This window comes from Carassius auratus, chromosome 19 (assembly GCF_003368295.1).
Source record: "Carassius auratus strain Wakin chromosome 19, ASM336829v1, whole genome shotgun sequence".
NCBI lineage: Eukaryota > Metazoa > Chordata > Actinopteri > Cypriniformes > Cyprinidae > Carassius > Carassius auratus.
Genome location: NC_039261.1, coordinates 2,624,424 through 2,637,593, shown reverse-complemented (window position 1 = coordinate 2,637,593; position 13,170 = coordinate 2,624,424). Strand labels below are relative to the sequence as shown.

At 38.9% G+C, this 13,170-nt stretch overlaps 1 protein-coding gene across 1 annotated transcript in view; it reads right to left on the bottom strand.

Moving 5' to 3' along the window:
• Nucleotides 1–13,170, bottom strand: part of LOC113119138 (receptor-type tyrosine-protein phosphatase U-like) — a 217,742-nt gene that overhangs the window by 146,481 nt on the left and 58,091 nt on the right. The window lies entirely within an intron of this gene.

Here is a 13,170-nt window from a genome sequence, read left to right as displayed (position 1 = left end):
CGCGCGTTATCGCGCGACTCTTTTACCGGCTGTTTTGAAGGAAGATCAACATTCGCGATGAAAAAATATTTGCAAACTGTAATGAAGCAGAGATCAGTTAGTTCCTCACTTTACGCACTGACGCCGAGATCGTTCGCTTGCTTCAGTGAAAGTATAACGTGCCTAATGTTTTCGACTCATACATTACACATCACGCGCTGATGTCACGTGTCGTTACGGGACCTTTACGGGTTGTGTGTGAAACAATTGCCGGAACACTTTACCCCTGTATTTGCCGGAATGGCAATGTGAAATGGGGCTAAAGACAGTCAAGTGTGGCCACCTACTGGCATAAGGAAAGTCATTGTTTAATTGATTAAACCATTTAATTATTTCAAAGAACCAAACCATTATCTGATTGTCCTGCACTTCCAGATCAGCTGAGCAGCACTCACTCTATATGGTGAATGGACACAGTTGCTAGGTTTGGTCTGGTTAATAAGATAAGGTAGTTATATGAAAGGGTGAAGAAAATATCTCGCTAATGTCCATAATTTGAACTTTTCAACACTGCCGTTCATTGTTCACATGTTCTAGTTTGGTCTTGCGTCACTTCATTCCAGTGGGTCAGTCTGCGGCTGGTTTGTTTCTGCTGCTTTTGTTCTTTTCTATTTTTGGCCCATCCAACTCTCAGCGTCTCAATGATCCCCGCGCGACTCTCGAGTTTGTAAATGTGTTTAACTTTGATATGAATTTGATGAGTTATGAAACTGATGTTGGCTGGATGTTAGTAGGTTATTAAATTTCAGGACAGCGGTCCAGAGCGGAATGCTTCCCAGCCTGAGATAATGGCTTTAAAGTGATTACATCTACTGTGGATTTCACATACTTGATTTAAGGTGCAATTTTCAGTAAAGTAACCTCAAAAACTCAACACAAATTAGCCATAGCACATCTGTCTTTGCTGTAGTGTGTTCACAGTCTGTCATTTGCACTTCACCCCAAAGCACACAATGAAAGTGTGTGTGTGTGTGTGTGTGAGATTAAAGCAAACAGCAGTGTCAGTGTGCAGACTGCAGGGTAGGGCTGGTGTTGTGTTGCTCTCGGATGAATCACACACTTCAGTCCCAGGATTACAGTCGTCTAATAGAAGACACTCACACACCTCAGCGCTAAACTCACTGCCACTCACAGTCTTCCTACTGACACCTCGACACACAGAACCACATCTCCGAAATGAATTTTACGGATCACATTGCTAGGGTGCTGATCACATCTGTGACCCTGGACCACAAAACCATAAGGGTATTTTTTGTATTTTTTATTATTGAGATTTTTACAACATCTGAAAACCGAATAAATAATATTTAGATTAATGTTTGTTTTTTGTTGGGATAGGACAATGTTTGGAGATACAACTATTTGAAAATTTGGAATCTGAGGGTTAAAAAAATCTAGATATTAAGAAAATCACCTTTAAAGTTGTCCAAATTAAGTTCTTAGCAATGCATATCACTGATCAAAAATTAAGTTTTAATATATTTACAGCAGGACATTTACAAAATATCTTCATGGAACATGATCTTTATATAATACCCTGATTTTCGGCATAAAATAAAAATCTAAAATCTTGACCCATACAATGTATTTTTGGCTAATGCTACAATTATACCCCAGAGACTTAAGACTTTTGTGCTCCAGGGACACATCCGACCAGGTTGCTTGGCTGTTGCTTAATGATCAAAGTCAAAAGAGTCCAGAGATATTGTTTCCCAGAGCCTCAGGCTACAGGAAAATTGGATTCTTTTCTGCAGCTCAGGTATATTTGTAGCAATAGCCAACAATACACAGTGTGGGTCAAAATGATCTATTTTTCTTTTATGTCAAAAATAATTAGGATATTAAGTGAAGATCATGTTCCATGATGATACTTTGTACATTTCCTACCATAAATATATCAGAATGTCATTTTTGATTAGTAATACGCATTGCAAATGCACCCTCAGATTCCAGATTTTCAAATAATTGTATCTCAGCCAAATATTGTCCCATTTTCTTAACAAACCATACATCAGTGGAAAGCTTATTTATTCAGCTTATTTATTCAGCTTCAGTTAACTTTGTGACCCTTATGACTGGGTTTGTGGTCCAGACTCACAAATGACAAATGCTTGAAAAAAAAACAAAAAAACAATCACATAATATGTTTTGGTGCAATTCTGGTCGATTCAGAATTATAGGTAATGTAGATTTACACCATTTTTTTAAATACGGCTGTTCTATATGTGTGTGTGTGTGTGTGTATGTGTGTGTGTGTGTAATAATGTTGCTGATGTCTATAACAGAAGCCTACAGCACTGATTACCAGCCTTGTAGCTCACGATCGATCTGTCTTTAAACGTTCTGAGTTATCGTTTGGAATCGATTCCCCTGTGGAAAAAAATCAACACTTTTTACTTCTGTAACCCAACTGTTGTACTCCACGGTGCGGAATAATAGCAATGCTACATCAAAACACAACACTAAACTCTGAAACGAACAAAGAACAACCTGGCTTTCATAGAAACCAGTGCCATTTTTCAGGAAACAGCCGACTGTGAAGGAAAAAAATGTCGCAAAAATCAAACCGTGAAAAGTAATTTGGCAAACGGTGCGAAAACGTATCGGAGCACTATAGAGGAGTTTGTGCAGCTGAAGCCATCTGTAACCTCTGGCCGATGTCAGCGCGTGATTGACAGTGATACACTACTCCTACTGTTCTCTGCACACTTAAAGGGCTCGTGTCACCACAAATTGATTTTTTCTTTGATCTTTTGAAAGAAAGGGTTCATGTGCTGTGAAAACATACTGTAACTTCCACACTCAAACTCAAAACTCAAAAACAGCACTTACTGAAACTTCATGCCAAAAATGTCTCAAAAACGACCGGCACAGCAGTAACGGTCTGAAGCCAAAATACCGAAAGGAAAATGAGTGCAAACATTGCTCGGCATACACAGGGTGGAAAGATCAGATGAGGTTTGAAAGGTCTGAAAGATTGAAAATCTTACATAGTGATGCTTCTTTTCTTTTGTTGTTGGACAGGTTAGGGAATTAATTATTGTGCTTTCTAAAAGTGCTAACGCTAGCTAGAACTGCTAAACGCCCCTTTAAAGAAGAGATTTATCTCTAGTGAAAGAAGGACCTCTCTCAGACAGTGTTAGCAGAGATTGGAGGTTCGCCGGGGCATTTAATCGCCGCTTCCTACAGAGAGACCGGCCTGATAATTAGCGAAAGCGACTTCAGATAAAGAATTTCTGCTTAATGACACTTACACAAATATCTAAAGCAAGACGGATGACGGCAACGAAGAGGGGAAAAAAAAACAAAGCAACAGTCTGCCAACCAGAAGACAAAGCTCGTGGAAGACTAAAGAAAGAAGCTATAAATTACGATTAGAAAAGAAGAATCGTCAATGTCAGGCGGTCGACAGAGCTTTTAAGGTACAGATGGCGGGAACTCGGAGAGAAAGCACCGAATGTACAAGTATGAGGTGAGGTCTTTGCTCCTACGAACACCTCGGCAGCAGTTTGTCAGCGGAGAGAAACAGAGTTTTACCATTGGCTGAGAAAAGACACTCGATCAACAGCTTCAGTGCAACTCTCTTTCCTCCGCTGAGCTCAAGCTCATTCACGGCCCTCGAGACACTGATGAATTACAGCTCCACACCGGCGTACGCGCCTGAGCAAACGCCCTCTGATACAGGCCCGGTACCTGACTGCAACATTAACACTCGCCGGGGGCCAAACACAGCTAATAATAGGCTTTGACAAAGAAATAAATAAAGAATAATGTAAGCAGGTAATTAACACAAAATAGATCCCAATAAGGTGATACAAGGCTCCTCCTGACAGCCCTGTAGGGGTCTATTTTGTGATAATGACCAGTTGGCTAAACATTTTCCCACTATTACTATTACACAGCCACTTAACAATTAAATAAACACTTGAAGATAAACTCAGAAAAGAGCCTAGAAGCTGGAGAAATGGATATAAATTGAGTAACTTCTAGAGGCTAATTATTTTTTCCTTTAATTTCATAGCTGCACAATTTCATGTGGAGACACATCACTCTACTAATCATGAAATAACTCAAATTAAAGTGATTCACTTGTTGACTGAGTGTTTTTAACTTTTGCCATAGTATAGAATTTGTCATAAGAAATGTATTTAAGAGGCAAAACCTTATTATTAACCTTATTGAAACCATTATTATTATTATATATTCATATTCGTTTTCAAGTAGTGTCATTTTTTCATCATGTCTTACATTAAAAAGACATAATGATCTGCAATGTATGTCAAAACAACTAAATAATTAGTTGTTGCTGGGTGAATCTATGTATTTTTACAGAAAATAATCAAAAATACAGTTTCATGGTGACAAAAATTTGACACCGCTGGCTGTCATGTTTTATTACCTCTCCTATTAGCATGTGTGGCAAAGAATAAATAAAAAGAATGGAATAATTCACCCAAAAATGAAACTTTGCTGAAAATGTGCTCATTGGAAGAAGCAATATGATTGATTATGGGCTCATTTTGGTGAGAAGCAATGGTTTGAAGTTGAGAAGATAAGTTAATTGATGGACTGGAGAGCTGTGGATCACTTGTGGATTATTGTGATGTTTTTATCAGCTGTTTGGACCCTCATTCTGACGGCACCCATTCACTGCAAAGCATCCATTGCTGAGAATGTGATGTAATGCTACATTTCTCCAAATCTGATGAAGAAACAAACTCATCTACATCTATTGCCGGAGGATGACAATATTTTCACCGTTCCTTTCATATTGCTCCACATCTAGTACTTCTTTATCCATAACATTTAGTCACCGTCACGTTCTCATTCTGGTTCTTTGTTCGGTGTCATTCATCTTCTCTTCCTCAGTGTTGAGACTACAGCTGTGCATGAAGATGTCTGATTAACACCAGCTTCATTTGAATGCAAACAAAAAATATGCTGCAAATGACGTCGTTCATATCTGTCCTTCTTGTACTGCATCCCATAACCATCATTCGAACAAAACGTAGGCGTCACTGATAAAGCCTTCTGCTCCTCTGGTGATATTCTATGAGTTATCATAATATGGCTGTGTTTAGTGCTGCTGAAGGCGGTTATCTCAACAGCTCTTACACTAGAGATCATTTCAAGGTCCATGTCTGACACTATTAGAGCCTTTCAGTCATCTTTATCAGAACTAAATGCTCTTATCGGTTTAAAACACACTATGCAACTACATATAATAAAATACATCATACATCCATTAACAAAGTTCATGCTAAAAGTGAGAAAAAAACTGATACATCATTTCTCTCAGTATGAGTTCATGCACTCACTGTCTTTGTTTCATAAAGGAAAGTAAACACACGGTCACACACAGATAGCCTGTGGGCTGTAGCATAAGCATCAGTGTCACAGGTCTACACGGAGTCACGGAGCGATCCACAGGAATAACTTAAACCGGCAGAGAATGTGCTTGGCTCTTCACTCTGTATTACTGTCAATGGCTCTTCATGCATGAGGAGAATCCGGCTCAGAGATCAGAGCGCCGCTCTAAAACATGCTGGACTGCCTCAAACCACTCTCCACTGTCCACAGAGACATCCCAACACAAATCAAAGCTTGTAAGTGACTGATTTGGAGCACTCTCAAGGGTCAGCAAACCCTCGAGCCGCACCAAAACGGTCCTCGTGTGACATCTGACTCACAACGGATTCCAACAGAGTCTGGGGTTAGCATGTTGCTAAGCTAACAATGTGATGAGTTTATATTTGCCTTGTCCAAATACGTGGTCTTGGCCACTTAAGAGCACGAGCGTGCGCGCGCGACAGGGAGTAAGTGCGCAAGACTGTCCAGATCTTAAAAAACGCCAAAGCACAAGTGCCCTTAACGCACACTAAATCCAGGAGCGTCATGTTTTGCAAATAAATCTCGAGATTTTTGCCAAGATCATGAGACGGCACAGAAACCTTTCCAATGTAAGTTTTAGATATTAGATATAATTTGGTAGGAAAACAAAGTGGTACACGTTTTATTGGTGCAATGGTGAGCATCCTATATTTATTTTGTACATCATTTGCAACTGCTTTTATCACCTAATTAGAAGCAACAGAAATTAAAGTGTGGCTGTGTAAAAAGTGAGTAAAAAAACAAAACAAATCAAATACTGTACTCACAGCTAATATTAATGAAGTAAAAGGCAAATTAAAGTACACTTTCATGACTGTGTTTCTTAACACACTTAAGTGCACTTTTAAAAACTGCACTTCATAACAAAGTTGACAATTAATAGTTACAATTAATAGTTGTCAGTATTCTCAGGATCAAGTTTTAACCGTATCTCAAAGACAATAGAAGTAATTATACGAAATCCGACTTAAGTGGGTCTAAAGTTCAGTTAAATGCATTTAAAATGTTTGAAATACTAAAGTTTAAACAGCAATGCTGCTTTTTTTAATCTGCAATTAACATTTCACAATTAGCAATGGAGTGTCCGAAAACATTAATATTTCCATAATAAGCGCTCTTCTCAAAGCTACTTCAGTAATGCATGTGATTTAAACATTAAAGGGTCATATGACGTTGCTAAAAATAACATTATTTGGTGCAATGCAATGTGTTTATGCTGTTTAAGGTTTGAAAAACATTTTTTTCTACATAATGTACATTGTTTCTCCTCTATGCCCTGCTGAAATATTATGATTTGTACAAAGCTCATCGTTCTGAAAAGCAAGATGTGCTCTGATTGGCCAGCTATCCAGTGCGTTGTGATTGGCCGAATACCTCAAGTGTGTGACGGAAATATTACACCCCTTAACACTGCGTGTCTCAGCGCGATGAGACAAAAACCAATAAAACTCATTACAAAAGATGCATTTGTTACATCCAGTTGGGACATAATTACTGATTATAATGACTTATTCTGCCTTTTTACGTGTTGCATTGCATATTGTTCTGCGTATTGCACTGCGTATATATAAAACCATTTCTGCATTTGTGATCGGAGAAATGAAAAACAACAAACACTACTTTACCCTGCCCAAAACACTGAACATTTGGGCGGAGTTATGCAAATCTACCCTCATAGTGACGTAGAACGAGGCGTTTTAGGAGGGCATGGTTGACTCTTAACTTTTATAAAAAATATCTCTTTGGATTTGAGACCTTAGACTTTGCAACTTTACACATCTTTATGTACCAAGAGCTTGGAACACTCCAAAGAGAAAAGCAATCGCATCATTTAATGTGTGAAATATGTGTTTATGTGAGTTTGTTCACAGCATACCAAATTCTATCAAATAACATCACATAAAACACTTCCTGTGGGGAACGCTGAGAGCTTTCCAGCTTGCGCTAGTGCCTCCGTTTCTCGAAGAGCACTATAAGCGACAGCTTCTGAGGGAGTCCTGAGCAACACATGAGACACATCTCAAAAGTTAGCACCATTTAAAGGCCAACCAAGTCTGAGAGAGAAGCGTTTAATCCACACCACGCCACCTCAGTGCTTTTAATTAATCTATTTCATGCCCTAACGATACACACACCGCCGTTTCCCGCGAAAGTAAAGGAGATTCGCCGTCTCGCCAATTGTCTGACAAGTGCGCATGGTTGTGCTTTGAAGTGTCCAAGCCTTTGAGCCTCTTGTGAGGAAGATATGTGCAAGCGGTTTAGGCTGCTGAAGAACTGGATTACATTGCCTCTACTTTTCCAATTAATTATCCGGCTGTTTGGGAGACGAGCACGAGGGCTCTGCAGGGTTTCTGACTGAGAGCCCACGTGCCCCAAAATAGAGTAATGAAGCCCAACGAGTGCAGCGATAGAACTTTGTCCAAGTGAACAGCGGAAATAGCTTTATTCAAAGACGTCTGTGGGTGTAGTATTGGTTCACCATCTTAGGAGAATTACATAAACGTGATCAAATTTAATTAAGTGGCTTTTCCTCGCTCACACTTTTGATGAAGCGTTTGCTGTTCAGTTGAAGTGAGACTCCAAGATACAGACATTATCGCAGGGAAAGAAAGCAATAGCTTGGGGTCAGGAGCAGTTCCCAGCACAGTCCCTGGAGACCGAGAGCGATGTTTAAAAGGGAAGGAAACCATTAACCTGAGGGAGGATATTTTCCAGAGGTCAACCCATTCCAGGGCTGTTGTGTATTCTGGCAGTTTGCTGGGGAAACCATTCGGGTGATGATATTAGTGCTGTTTGCCTACTTATACTGAGAGTTAGTGATTTGAAAAAACTCAAACCCGTCCATCATCATTTATGCTGTAGACATGAAGGATACTTTAAATCATGTCGCTCATTGAGGAGAGGGGTGCTCATTTTTTTCTGTTTGGTTTCGGTGAATGAAAAGTCCCATTCATGAAGAATTCAGTAAACTCCATGGCTGTATCTGGTATCTGGGAACTAGAAAATCAGAGATGTAACAAACTGTAGAAAATCTGCCAGATACTCAAATTATTCCAAGTGAAATGGCTGTTCTTCCAAAGGCATGCACCAGTCAAATTCACTTCAGAAAATCAAGCTTTATAGGTATATCATTTAGCATAAATTATAAGTGACTAACAACAAATAAAATATTCGAAAAGGGTATATTAAGCTATAAAAATATTATACAAAATATAAATTTGACCTATATAGCAGCTGAGAAGTCTGACTCTTTTTAACATAGATTTGCACATATTATGCAGAGGAAAATTTTTTAAGAATTATTCCCATGACTTATTAATTTGCTCCCATGTGTGTGGGGCTCTGCAGCTATATGATGTGAAACTGTATGTTTCAGTAAAAAAAAAAAAAGGTATTTAAATTCCAATCTGTGATATAAATGTGTGAAATAGTAAATATTACATAGCATACAGTCTGTTGCACTGCATGTTTCAGAGTAGATCAGTTCATCATGTGACTCTTCAGTTATGCTTTATTTTCACATTCACATAATTTCCAACATTTCTGTGCACAGATGATTACAGCATTTCATTGGACTGAGACATGTTTCTAAACCTGTTTTCACAGAGGCTGCCATTTTCTGCCAAAATAAATGTTTGAGGGTTTAATTACGTGGAACTGCGAAGAAAAAAAGAAAAAAAAAAGATTTAAGTATTGTGATTTTACTATATTTCTTTCTTTCTCTTTCTTTCCTTTTATTTTACAGTGCAGTTATTTTACAATAGCAATATATTAGTCTTGGTGCAATAATAATATCTTTTCACAAGAGTGTATGAGTAATTTGCTCCATGTTTGCTTCCAAGTTTCAAGTTTTTAAGTCTATAAATAATATGGCCAACAAAATAAATGGTTGTAGTAGCATCTCAAAGGCCACAAATCTGGTGGTCTCCAAACTTTAAATATTCCTGAAACTCATTCCTTCAGTGGAAAATGTCCTTTCTGTGTTCGATGTATTTGACGTTATAGGTCTATATTCAGGTTAAAACACCACATCCTATTATATGTGAAGCCCATGATCACCATCTGTCTCTGTGACTATATAGAAATGTCTCTGAAAGTTTCTGTAATGCATTTTGAAATGGTTTTAGGGAATCGTCTGAACTCCGAAGCTTTCGGGAGTCACAGGCCGTGCACATGTGAGCTAAGCCAGCTAATAAGCACGAGAGCTGGAAAAATAAAGCAGCAAAAAAACAAAGCAATGCCCTCCAGTGAGAGACTGCTGGACTCAAAGAGATGTGTTTTTATTCTTTCAGGCTCGGTAAAGGACTGAAATTTGTCTGTTCCCCTGTTATTTTGTCCGAGGGGCTTTCATTAAAATAACAAACATTGACTTTAGAAAAGCCATGAAAAGAGTAATGACTTTGAGACGCGTGTGCGTGCTCGGGCCGGGGGTGACGATCAGTCAACACGCGCTGAGATAGGAGATTTTAATTATCTCACCCTCCCTGCAAAGTTTACTATTTGTAGAGCAAACTACATCCTGCTGCTTGAGCTGTACACACAGAAAAATAACAGCTCATGTTTACTTTCAGGAAAAGACCAGTCTGACATTTCCCCTTCTCACACGCCTCGCTGGAAGTGTCTCTTTCAACCTCCTGATATTTATATACCTGCACTGATGCCCGTTACCCAGCATCCTCATCTCCTGGTCCTGTCAGGGCTTCGGCTGGCCCGGGGTTCACAGCTGTCTCCTTACAGCCAACTTCATTTTGGGAAAGAGAGACATGCGGCTACTGAGGAGGGAAACCTCCCTAAACTAGCTCCCTTGTTAGACCTTGCACATTTGGACCTCGTCTCAATGAAAATAGATGCTGGAAGGGTCACACGCCACACTGATTGGTTAGACGAAGGCCAGACTCGCATTAAAGGTATATTCCACTCCAAAATGACAATTTTGTCATTAATCAGTTACCCCCATGTCGTTCCAAACCCGTAAAAGCTTCGTTCATCTTCGGAACACAATTATGATATTTTGGATGAAAACCGGGAGGCTTGTGACTGTCCCATTCACTGCCAATTACAGTGTCAAGCTCCAGAAAAGTATGAAAAGCATCGTCAGAATTATTCCTCTGCCATCAGTAGTTCAACCTTAACATTATGAAGCAATGAGAATCATTTTTGTATTATTTTTATAATCTATTCTGTCTCTCTCCATATCCCTCAAACTGCCTACGCTCTTCTGTGTCATCCGCACCACAAGGATGCGCTGTTTTCTTTCAAAATCAAAGCATAAATACATGTAGAAACAGCGCATCCTTGTGACGCGGCTGACACAGAAGAGCATAGCCAGTTTGAGTGATATGGAGAGACACAGAGGACAAAGGAATTATTGAATAAAGTAATTATTTGTGTTTTATTCGCGTACAAACAGTATTTCGCATCACTTCAGAACGTTATGTTGGAAACACTGATGACAGATGGTCTATCCTGAGGATGCCTTTCATACTTTTCTGGACCTTGACCGTGTAACTTACCCAGTTTTCATCCAAAATATATTAAATGATGTTCCAAAGCTTTTACGGATTTGGAATGACATGGGGGTAAGTGATTAATGACAACATTTTAATTTTGGGGTGGAGTATCCCTTAAGTAACACTTAACACCTTGTTAATAGCGAAACTAAGGCGCTGTCACATTTTTGGTAGCATTCATGAAGTGTGCTGGTAAGAAACGACGGGACTGATTTTCTCCCAGCGTACTGTCTCTCTGCCTCTCCTCAAATCAGTCTTATCGATCAGTGTATCGAGCTCTGAGCGTCTTCACACAGACGCTCACCTAATATCATCCCATTGATCGGCAGCCATCGGCAGCGTGTTCCACGTCAAACAGGTTCATGTATGCCATGATGTTCCAATACTGCAAAAAGTGTATTATTATTATTTTTTTTGTGCTTGTTTACTTGCATCAAGGACATACAAATTTCCACCTACACACAAATCCGAACAAATCACGTTGAAGTTGTTAGCAGATAAACAGCAATCACGGCCGGACAAAAGAGGTGATAATTGCAGCAGAGTCCATCGAAACACATATCAATGGCATCTGAATGAGTCTTATCTGCAGAAAGATTTCAGTGGATCTGATAATTGCAGAAACAAAGTGTCTTTTGTCCTTTAATTGGGCCCCCGTGTGGGACTCAATCAGTAGGCCATCGAGGGACTCAATCCTACGTGCTGTCAGTCAAACACTCCTCTACATCATAAAACGGCCTTCTCTGCTGCTCAGAATTAGGGTGGGCTGAAATTGTGTCTTTTTTTTTCTCATATGAAAGGCTCCAAAGAGAGAATTGATCTTCAGTGAAATAACTTAGGCTGCGAGAGAAACAGGATTTTTATGAAAAATGCCTCTCGCCGTCACGGGTGTCAACAGACATTAGTTATAACGCTGGGGAATATGATGCTGTTCTGCTGTACTGACGCAGAGGAACGTGGACAGCAGGTAGACATGAACAAACATTTTGTTTTTATGATATGCGTTTGAAGTGCACTTAAACATATTTAAATGAGGACTAGAGATATTTTCATTTATTATAGCTGCTGGGCTAAAATGTTCCATGTAATTTGTCTTATCTTTTAAAGATAAACTGTGCCTCAAAACTGTGCCTATGATGCATCCCCACTCTGGAAATTCAATATTTATGTGGTTTAGGAAGAAATATGGTCTTACCGTATTTTAAAAATTGATGCGTTAAGTATGGATTTCCACCATTTAATTGGAATGATTTTTACTAATAAAAAAAATAAAAAATAAAATAAAATAAAATAAAATGCTCGGTGGCAATGAGAGTGCATGAATTTTCCACCAATTTGCCAAAATTAAAGTGTGTTGATTCTGACTAAATGCAATGTCTTGAAAGCGGCATATTTCAAAAATGCTAAATTTTGGGGAGAAAGACAATAATTTTTCTTTATTTATTTTTTTATTTTTTGGTGCATCCCTGTATTTAATATATATTTAATTCAAAATGTTAGTAGATATCTTTCTCCATTTAGGCCATTTTCACATAAACAACATTGTAGCATGGAAAAGCCCATCAGTCAATGGAATTGCTTTGGAAAGCAAGATATAATTTGATAAGGGCATCAGATTCGGCACGACACCGGTTGATTTATTTGTTACTGCATATGAAACTCTAAAACAACATCTAGCCTTCCACCAATTACTAACAGAACACTCTCCTCTGAGCCGTTTCATTTGTAATTTAGAGGAAACCGCTTTCTTTTGAATTTGGAGAACTATACTTCATTGAGCATAATCAGGCTTTTAAAAGACAAACGCAGCTTGCACACGCACCCGGACACACATGCGGTTGCTTGTGAAAACGTCAATGCATGCTGAAGCTTTAATTACCGCCTGTGACATTGCACAAAAAGACTAAATAAGACATGTCAGTTGGACTCACAGCTGAGCTACATAGCCTTTATGGTCTTGACACTTCACTGAGGAAATGACATTATTCACTGTAATTTCAGAAACTGCACAGCGATAAAAATATGTTTAAGGTCGCTCGAGCTGTCACAATTTTAAGACGTTCACAAATCATTGATTATGCATTACTGTTATTTGTTCCCTGTGTGTCTCTTTCTGTGATGACAAACCATTTAATGACACACTCCTTCCTGTCAACACACTCCTTCCTGTCAAAATTCAAATGTCATTTTTTTGGTCAGGAAACACAAAACAAAACAGATATTTGCAGCA